Source organism: Erythrolamprus reginae, chromosome 10, assembly GCF_031021105.1.
Source record: "Erythrolamprus reginae isolate rEryReg1 chromosome 10, rEryReg1.hap1, whole genome shotgun sequence".
NCBI classification, from domain to species: Eukaryota; Metazoa; Chordata; class Lepidosauria; order Squamata; family Dipsadidae; genus Erythrolamprus; species Erythrolamprus reginae.
In genome coordinates, this window is record NC_091959.1 from 2,404,227 (window position 1) to 2,415,410 (window position 11,184).

The following is an 11,184-nucleotide window of genomic DNA, read 5'->3' on the forward strand; positions in this document are numbered from 1 at the left end:
GCAAGGCCGGCGGGGAAGCGCCCGGGGGATCCCGCGCAACCGGGGAGCCCCGCCGGGGGGAGGCTCGGCTTCTGCTGCTTCTTCTGCGGGGTCTCCTGCCGCCGCCGCCTCGGAGACAGACGCCGCCTGGCCCGCCTCTCCGCCCGGCGCCCGCCCGCCCACCTGCCCGCCCGATCGGCTGAGCCTCGCCACTCCGCCGTTCCCACGTGACGGGCTTCCCTCCTTCCCCGCGTCAGGAGCCCCGGTGGCTGCTGCTGCTGCTGCTGAGGCTGCTGCCGAAGACTGCAGCTCCCCGGACTGAGCAGGCTTTATGTAGAGCGGCGGGATCCCCCCCCCCTTTTCCTCCTCCTCTTCCTCCCCTCCTCCCCCTCCTCCTCTTCCTCTCTTCCTCTTCCCCCTTCTCCTTCTCTTCCTATTCCTCCTGCCCTCCTCTTCCTCCTTCTCCCTCTTCTTCCTTCCCCCCTCCTCCTCCTCCCCTTATCCTCCTATTCCTCCTCTCCTTCTCCCTCTCCTCCTCTACCTCCTTCTCCCTTCTCTTCTCCCTTCCCTTCCTCCTCTCCCTCTTCTCCTCCTTCTCTCCCTCCTCCTCCTCTTCCTCCCCTTCTCCTCCTCTTCCTCCTCGTCTGCTCCTCTCCCTCTTCCTCCTCCTCTCCTCCCCCTCCTTCCTGGCACAGCGGCGGGCCCAGCCTCGCTCCGTCCCGACCCGGAGACCGCCAGCCGGGCGGCAGGAGACAGCGATCCCCCGTCCCCCAACCGCCCTTCCCTCTGCCTGCTCGCGAGAAAGCGCTTGGCGACAGGAAAGCAGGAAGCCCCAGATCCAGGCTCGCTCGTAAGGAAGGGGGGGCAGGAGGGTCGGCAATTGGAGATCGAGAGGGCTGAGCTGCACCCCTAAAATTGGGGGTGGGAAACCGGTTTTTTGGAATCGATGGAGGAAATCCCGACAGTCTGATCCTCCACTTTGACCGCCAAAGGGTTGGTGTCACACACTCACCCGCCCCCCAACCAGACATGGACTCGTTGTCCATCCTACACACAAGGCCATTCATGTGCTCAGAGGCACTCTTGGATGTTTCTCCCCTGGAGGTATGGAAGAGGTGATGGGTCCCCCACAAGCCAACCATGTTTGGTAAGGGTTAACATTTTCCTTGTCTGTCTAAGAAGTTTCGAAGGGCTGAGAAGAAGCCAGCTAGATGGGATCAAAGCCCTCCGAATCCCGGATTCCGGTTTAACACAATCGCACGTTCACACAAACACAGCAAAGAGGGACCAAAAACCACTCAAACAGGACAAAGAAGGACTTGTCGCGATGGGTCTTCTCTTCTCGGTTATGTGCAACAGAGTTGTGCGGAAGAGATGTGCCCTCTTCAAATCTAAGCCAACTGATTGATTTGATCCAATCTGGCTTCTGGAACCGATTCCCCCAAAAAGTCTTTTTAGCACAATCTTGGCGCATCCAACTCCCTTCCTGGATTCTAACTCCATGACAGATATTGATGGCTCCTTTCTTCACACTCAACTTCTTCTGTGCCTAATAGCTGACTCCAGCTGACGTGGTTGGGTCCCATCTTTGCAGATCGAGAATCGATTTAGGAGAATCACGTTTGGCTCCTTCCTCTTCTTCCTTCCAAGGTGAATTTGACCTTGGCCTTTTCCAAGCCACCCAAGCAGGAGGTCATCTCTACTTCTGGTGGTACCAAATTCTTCATAAGAGTCATGATATAGATCAGTGATGGTGAACCTTTTTTTTCCTCGGGTACCAAAAGAGTGTGGCGTGCACTGTTACACATGCACAAGTGCCATACCCACAACTCAACACCTGGGGAAGGCAAAAACAGCTTTCCACACACCCCGGAGGCCCTCTGGAGCCTGTTTCCCAACTTCTGGTGGGCCCAGTAGGCTCGTGTTTCGCCCTCCCCAGGCTCCAAAGGCTTCCCTGGAGCCGAGGGAGGGTAAAACTGATCTCCCCCACCCCTCCTGGAGGCTCTTTGGAAGCCAAAAATGCCCTCCCAGGGCCCCTTTGCGAGCCAAAAATCAGCTGGCTGGCACATACATCCACGTTGGAGCTGAGCTAGGGCAACGGCTCGCCTGCCAGCAGATATGGTTCTGTGTGCCACCAGTGGCACCCATGCCATAGGTTTGCCACCACTGATATAGATGCATACTTATTGGAAGAAGGAAGACAGGATCTTAATTTTTTCATGGTCTGGTTTCAGCTGTCAACTGGATGTTTGGTGCAATGGTCAAGGGGCTGGATTAGGAGACTACATAGATGGAGTTCATGAAGTCTTTCCTGATAGGTTTTGTGCTGAAGACCTTCCACCATTTTTGTGGCCCGTCTTTGGACCCGTTCAATTTTATCCATCTCTTTTTGTAGGTGAGGTCTCCAGAACTGGACACAGTATTATTCCAAACGGGGTCTCACCAGCGCTCTATACAGCGGGATCACCATCTCCCTCCTCCTGCTTGTTATACCTCTAGCTATGCAGCCAAGCATTCTACTCGCTTTAGTAGCATTTAAGGAGGGTCAGCACTGTCAAAATATGCTCATCCACCCCCCAAAAAAGTTTCTGCCCTTCACCATCCAAGGACGGTCATCGCTGCCGTTCTGTGCTTCGAAAAAAGAACATCTTCATCTAATGCTCTGTTCATATAATGCAAAGAGATGGCTTCATTTATCCTTAAAATATAGTCAGGCTTGGAGGCCGTTCGGGGGGGTGCGACTTCGGGCATCGGGAAGCGTGCCCACCGACCGGTTCCGAGACATAGATCTTGCTTTAAAGCAACTGTCAAGGCCAGGTTTTGGGAAGCAGGAGGGATCTTTTATTCATTCAAATTAGCATCTGTGGGATATTTTACAGTTCGCTAAGCTGCAACATAGAGGAGAGCCACATTTTCAGCAAAACAATTAGGCTGTCATCTTTAAATCATAAATTCCAAGTAATTAGGGCTCAGAAACAAAGGAGGAAACTCGTGGACTGTTGGCTGAAGCTGTTCTTAAGGTGCTGGCTGGTTTTAAAGTGCAGAGAAGAGCGACAAAGAGGATTGACGGGCGGCATACAAATTTAATAAATGAATGAATGAATGAATGAATGAATGAATGAATGAATGAATAAATAAATAAATAAATAAGTAAGTAAATAAAAAAGTAAGTAAATAAATAAGTAAGTAAATAAATAAATAAATAAAAAGTAAGTAAGTAAATAAATAAATAAATAAATAAATAAGTAAATAAGTAAATAAATAAATAAATAAATAAATAAGCAAGTAAGTAAGTAAATAAATAAATAAATAAAAAAGTGAGTAAATAAATAAATAAATAAATAAAAAAGTAAGTGAGTAAATAAATAAATAAGTAAGTAAGTTAGTAAGTAAGTAAGTTAGTTAGTTAGTAAGTAAGTAAGTAAATAAGTAAGTAAACAAGTAAATAAATAAATAAATAAATGAATGAAGGAAGGAAGGAAGGAAGGAAGGAAGGAAGGAAGGAAGGAAGGAAGGAAGGAAGGAAGGGACTGGGGATTAAAACATAGGAAGAACAGTTGCAAGAATAGGGCTTGGCTAATTTAATGAAAAGAATGACGAAGGGGGACATGATAGCAGTCTTCCAATATCTCAGGAGTTGCCACAAAGAAGAGGGAGTCAAGCTAGTCTCCAAAGCACCTGAGGGTAGAACAAGAAGCAATGGGTGGAAACTAAACAAGGAGAGAAGCAAGTTAGAACTAAGGATAAATTTCCTGACAGTTAGAACAATTAATCAGCTTGCTTCCAGTAGTTGTGAATGCCAACAACACTAGAAGTTTTTAAGAAGATGTCGGATAACCATCTGTCTGAATTAGTGTAGCACCTCATGCCTAAGTAGGGGGTTGGACTAGAAGACCTCCAAGGTCCCTTCCAACTCTGTTGTTGTTGTTGTTGTTGTTGTTGTTGTTGTTATTATTATTATTATTATTATTATTATTATTATTATTATTATTATTAGGATGGAAGGCTGAGTCAACCTTGAGCCTGGTGAGATTTGAACTGCTGGACAACAGCCAGCAGAAGCAGCTTGCAATACAGCACTCTAACCACTGTGCCACCAAGGCTCAAAGCTGATTGGCTTAGCTGTTGGGAGAATTGGCGCTAGACTTATGGTTGGGGGTCACCCCATAGGATCTGTATTAAGGGGTGGAGATTTCTCCAGGAGATGTTCAGCAGTAGAGAAAGAGACTCTCCCTTAAAGTGGTTGATAACCCAATTTATTTCCAAGACTTCATGTACCAAGAGGAACTGCTTCTCCTACAGTTGGAGGAATCTGGACCTTGGGGAAAATATTTCTCCCTTTCTTTCGCCCTGCCCAAGAGTAATTTAAATATTAATCTTAATTTTATCTTCATTTCTCCCGCTGTTGCATTTTGGATTCTATTTAATCTTTACTGAGCGCTCTGAGAATCAGGAAGGCATCAGATTTTTAGCCGCTATCTAAAACCAACCAAATCCTTCAACTAAGAAGAAATCGCTGGTTCGGTGACTGCTCCAACGCTTGAAGGGCTCAAGTCTGTCGCAGGATTATTTGAAAAGTGTGTTGTAATTATTGTGACCATCGCTCTGTGGTCCCTAAGCTAGATAATTAATAATAATAATAATAATAATAATAATAATAATAATAATAATAATAATAATAATAGATTTGTATGCCGCCCCTCTCCGTAGACTCGGGGCGGCTAACAACAATGATAAAAACAACATGTAACAATCCAATAATAAAAACAACTAAAAACCCTTATAATAAAACCAAACATACACACAAACATACCATGCATAACTTGTAATGGCCTAGGGGGAAGGAATATCTCAACTCCCCCATGCCTGGCGGTATAAATGAGTCTTGAGTAGTTTACAAAAGACAGGGAGGGTGGGGGCAGTTCTAATCTCCGGGGGGAGTTGGTTCCAGAGGGCGAGGGCCACCACAGAGAAGGCTCTTCCCCTGGGGCCCGCCAAACGACATTGTTTTGTTGACAGGATCCGGAGAAGGCCAACTCTGTGGGACCTTATCGGTCACTGGGATTCGTGCGGTAGCAGGCGGTTCTGGAGGTACTCTGGTCCGATGCCATGTAGGGCTTTAAAGGTCATGACCAACACTGGATGAAATAAATAAAATCTGCAGAATTTTCAGGATTTGGGGATGTCTTCTCTTGTGCTTCTTCCACTCATCCTTTGGTAATATCTCAAGTTAATTATGGGGGGGAGTCCCTTTTTTCTTTTCAAATCTGACTTTAGGATTTGTGGAGTGGTGCGGTGGCCTAGAGATGGAGCTCTCACCTCACACTCAGAAGGCTGTGAGTTCGATCCTAGGTAGAGGCAGGTATTTCTCTCTCTGGGCCCCTTGAGAATATACAGTGGTACCTCTACCTACAAATGCCTCTACCTACAGACTTTTCTAGATAAGAACTGGGTGTTCAAGATTTTTTTTGCCTCTTCTCAAGAACCATTTTCCACTTACAAACCCTAGCCTCCGAAACTGTAACCGGAAAAGGTGGGGAGAAGCCTCTGTGAGGCCTCTCTAGGAATCTTCTGGGAGGAAACGGGGCCGGAAAAGGCAGGGAGAAGCCTCTCCTGGGAGCAAACAGGGCCGGAAAAGGCGGGGAGAAGCCTCCGCGGGGCCTCTCTAGGAATCTCCTAGGAGGAAACAGGGCCACAAAAGACAGGGAGAAGCCTCTGTGGGGCCTCTCTAGGAATCTCCTTGGAGGAAACAGGGCTGAAAAAGGCGGGGGAGAAGCCTCTGTGGGGCCTCTCTAGGAATCTCCTGGGAGGAAACAGGGCCTCCACCCTGCCTGTGGTTTCCCCAATCGCAAGCATTATTTGCTTTTACATTGATTCCTATGGGAAAAATTGCTTCTTCTTACAAACTTTCCTACTTAAGAACCTGGTCACGGAACAAATTAAGTCCGTAAGTAGAGGTACTACTGAATCTGCAAAACTCCTCATTGGTAACAGGAAAGGCAATGGGCCAGTCAAACACTCTGCTGCCTCCATTCAGTTGCCCAGACTCCACCTTGCAAGGGATTACGGGGTCAATAAAAGATTGTGACTTTAGGATTTGTGCATTTTGTACGAATAGAAAAGACAGAGAGAAGAAACAATAGAGGAATGTACACTTCGGAGCGGTGGGAAGCAAGTAGTATTGTGTTGAATAATGCAGGAAATTAACTCCGACAATTTTTCCACTGTCATCTCAAGTCTGAATAATAGAAAGCTGCAATGTACCTTTTAAAGGGGTATAAATTTTATGCGTGGGGCCTTGGAGACATTTGTTTAAAAAAAAAATGAAAGAGAAATCTAGGAGTCTATTATTAGAAGACTCGAGATTTATTAATATCGTTCCAACAATCCATCGTATCTCCCACCCCCCCGACTTCCGAAAATCTCGGCGTGTTTTTTTCAGCTGCATAATTTTTTATTTATAAAAAATACTGCTTATTCACCCATTTGCAAACAAGCGTACATAAAATGAAAATGAACAATTCACAACACAGGAAGGAAAAAGGAGAGAAAAACATAACGTAATAAATGAAAACATTGAAAAGATGTGGGGGAAGGCCTTTACTTGCACATATATTTTACGTTCACCTGATTAGGTAAGTTTTTAAAAGGAGAAGCTAAGCTTTCAATATTCAACCACCTGTCCAAGATTTTTTTTTGACCCAGAAATATTGTGGCATTTTCTGATCGTCAAGCACTCTGTCTCTCTCTCTCTCTCTCTCTCCCTCCCTCTCCATCCCTCTCCATATCTATCTATCTATCTATCTATCTATCTATCTATCTATCTATCTATCTATTTCTATCTCTATCCATCCATCTCTCTCTTTCTTTCTCTCTCTCTCTATCTGTCTATCTATCTTTCTATCTCTCTCTATCCATCCAACTCTCCCTCTCTATCTATCTATCTATCTATCTCTATCCATCCATCTCTCTCTCTCTCTCTCTCTCTATCTCTATCTCTATCCATCCATCTCTCTCTTTCTTTCTCTCTCTTTCTTTCTTTCTATCTATCTTTCTGTCTCTATCTCTATCCAACCATCTCTCCCTTTCTTTCTCTCTCTCTCTATCTATCTTTCCATCTCTCTATCCATCCATCTCTCTTTCTCTATCTATCTATCTATATTTCTATCTCTATCCATCCATCTCTCTCTCTCTTTCTCTCTTTCTCTCTCTCTCTCCCTCTCTCTCTCTCTCTAGCCAACCATCAATCCATCCATCCCTATCTATCTATCTATCTATCTATCCTATCTATCTATCTTCACACACACACATACACACATGACTTTGCAAGATAGGAGATCCTAATCCATGATGGTTTGTTTAGACAAACATGCATGCCTGAAGCTAAAACATGGATGAGTCTAACTGCCTATTGACTTGGTTTACTCATTATGAAATGCATATTTCACCTACTTCTTCTTCTTGTGCCATATCCATCAACGGCCGTTGGCGATCATGTTTTGAAGCTATGTCACCAACACAACTGTCCAAATGTTTGCAGATCTCTAGATAGTTGTAGCTTTGAGAATCTCTTTGCTTAACCAACATTGGGGAGGGGGCTCTTGTAGGCCAAACCTTGTTGCCCACCAGCCTCTTCATTGTCTTCCATTTTGTTGGGGTTCTGGCTTGGTTAGCTCCCTTGCTTCTGGCTCACATCGGGGGGGGGGGGGGACTGGCCCCCGCAATTTGCCAATTACAATTTCTGATCTAGCATACACAGCCAACACGTTCGGTCGCCGTTCTATCAACAGTATTCATCCTAAGTCAACCATGATTGAGTCAATAAGGGATTAAAATATTGTGTGAAGTTAATCCCCGTTCGTCAGACTTCCTACCTGCAGGACTAGCCTGCCGTTCTCGCTCGCAAAAGCCCCCCCACCCCTTTGGTCAAGCAACCCAGTTCCCCCCACACTGTTTTTAGTAGCTTGGCAACTGGTTTCATTATCCAGGTGCCTGGCTCTCTGCCCGGGTTTTTTCCAGACCCCGAACGAGCTCATCTTTATGCGGTTTCAATTAGGCTGTGTTAATTAACCCGAGTCCTTGCTTGCAATGGAGAGAACCCGGTCCTGGCAGCCTTTATCCTCTCTGCTAATGGCCTCGCCAGCTTGAACCTTCTAAATAGAAAGGAGAGAAATGACCGCGCAGGGCAGCCCGAGGTGCCAAGACACAACCTTAATGGGGCAGCTGGTGCCAAAGCCTCTTCTGGTCATCCAGGGCTGCAAACAAACGCACAGCCCGCCCTTAAATGCAAGATGCCATCAAGTGTTCGCACACACACACACAAAGCCAGGCACACCTGCACAGCCAGCTGCCAGGAAACACATTAAATGCTAAGAGGACCTGACAGGTGAACCCACCCCACTCTCGATGTGGTTGTGAGCGGCGACAAGAGTGGTCGGAGAAGGTAAATCAAGATGGCACATGGTCCTTTTGCAAAGAGAAGGCAAAAGGCTCATGGACCCTGGCCTGAAGATCTTGAAAGGGGAAAGATGAAAAGGCTCAGCGGGCGGAAGAGTTGCAGGTCATTCTTGGGTCAGCTGGAAAAAGACCTGATCCCAGAGAAAAGCGCTTTCATATGTCTGATGCTGGCTCCAATCTGCCTTTTGAACCATCCGCTTAGAGAAGTCCCTCCTTCTCTATGGACCAAGCCGGCTGTTCACCACATTTGGCAGCCAAGAATACAAACCGACAGATCATCCGACGAATCAATTCGACTGAAGCACGAATGGCCAGAGTCAAATGATGTAATTCTGGGCATGTTGTGTGAAGGCTCTGTCTTTCTGGAGAAGGTTCTGAGGTTGGGAAAGCTAGAAGGAAAGAGGAGAAGGGGGGAGGGGAGGAGGAGGTGAAAAGAAGAAGAAGAAGAAGAAGAAGAAGAGGAGGAGGAGGAGGAGGAGGATAAAAGAAGAAGAGGAGGAGGAGGAGGAGGAGGAGGAGGAGGAGGAGGAGGAGGAGAAGAAGAAGAAGAAGAAGAAGAAGAAGAAGAAGAAGAAGAAGAAGAAGAAGAAGAAGAAGGAAGAAGAAAAAGAAGAAGAAGAAGAAGACCCAACGGCAAGGAGGATGGACTTAGCCACAGTGGTCATCAAAAAGGATCACAAGGACAAAGCTGATCCCTTTGGAGAAGGTCTATCTAAAGAAAGAGATAGAGAGAATTTTTTTTTTCCTGTTATGTTCTTCCAATATTTCTGGTTTTGCCTTTGTAAAAAAATACATTTTTCTGCTCTGTCCCCAGGGAATGTAGCTTCAACTCGTCTCCAGCCCTGGAAAGAGACAGGCTGGTCTTGCCTTTAGCTGAAATGATTATGAAATGATTATTTTCCCCCTTATTCCAACCCAGTTCAAGCAGAGTCTTTGCCAAACCCCAAGATCTCCAACCTTAAATTATCTACTGTGGACCTCTCCCCTTTTCCCTGTCCTTCTGCCCTATTATCCTTTCTATCACCTCTTTATACTTTGCAATGTTAATACAAACTATAATTCTATACTTGTATGACAAATATAAACAAAAAAAATTAAACAAAATTTGCAAAACTCGTTGTTTGGCTTGGCCAGCTGATTAGCTCGGAGAGATCAAGGAAGGGAAGAGACTGAGAAAAAAAGCCCATGACATGATGGTGGAGTTCTTGGCCAACTCAAGGACAAAGCCTTGAGACCCTTCGGTTTCTGAGGAGACGTTTTGAGCTACGGCTTGTAAACCCCAATGTGTGATTTACGCTGTTGCACAAACACAGCCACAAAACTCTTCTCCATTCCTCTTTGAATACCAGGGACAGCTCCTTTATTTATAGCCTAGTGTTCCCGTCGTGCCGATGCTACACGTTTGAGCAAGGCAGCCGGCGGCTTTTTGAAGTTTGTAGGCCACATTTAATTTATTTATTTGTATATTTTGTTAGATTTATACGCCGCCCTTCTCCTCTTGGACTCGGGGCGGCTTACAAGAGTAAAAAATGAAGTAAAAATAAAATACAACATTAAAGATCTCCATATAGGAGGGTCACCAGAAAGTAATGCACCAGGTTTTTTTTTCTTCAACAATCATTTACTGAACACAATGAAACTTACACACAAGAAAGAATGATGCTTCTTCTACAGTACCAATTTTTCCACATAATCTCCATCCCGCTTTATGGCCTTCCTCCAGCGAGACACAAGGGTGTGTATGCCCTGTCGGTACCACTCCTGGTGCTGGTCACAAAGCCATTTCTGCACTGCAATGGCCTCCCCATCTGTGCCCAGCGACTAACCGTACTTCTGTCGACTGCAGATTCTCCACAAACTGTACATAAACTTTTGTGAAGATTCCCAACAGTTTCTTTCTTTACAGTGAGAAATTCAATGACGATACGTTGCTTGTAACGTACAGACGCCATTTCGAAACACAGCTGCAGCTACACTGTCTGAAGAAATGCAAAATTGACACATGCACTCCTGACAATTCAAATAATGTCTATCTAAAGTTTTGCATTTGCCCCATTACTGTAGGCTGAGAAAAAAAATGTGGTGCATTACTTTCTGGGCGACCCTCGTGTATTGTTTTCGTAGATTTTCACGGGTACAAGTATGATGGTCTTGGTATATTCGGGTTTCTTCCCATGTAGGATTTGGAAATTTCTGGCGACGTTTCGACGAGGTCCTACTCGTCATCTTCAGGCTGGTGTTTCTGTCCTTGTTCTAGAGCGAACACAGCGAGACCTGAGCTGCCTTCCTTCTATAAATACTGGTGGCTGGGTGTGGTTTGATGCAAAACAATCAAGTAGCCTGCAAGCTCCAACTACTCAGGATATCACGCCTAATCCACAACCATTAACTAATCAGCATACCTCAGTTACATCAACGACCCCAGCTGTTACCCCACTGACTCACCAGGAAGTTTCTGCACAGCAGGCAATTGCTGAGCCATCAAACCACACCCAGCCACCAGTATTTATAGAAGGAAGGCAGCTCAGGTCTCGCTGTGTTCGCCCTAGAACAAGGACAGAAGCACCAGCCTGAAGATGACGAGTGGGACCTCATCGAAACGTCGCCAGAAATTTCCAAATCCTACACGGGAAGAAACCCGAATATACCAAGACCATCATACTTGTACCCGTGGAGAAGTCTTCTCTGCTTAGTTACAGATCCTTCGCACGTATCCAGATCCCCCCTGGTGCCTCTGCAAGCGAAGAG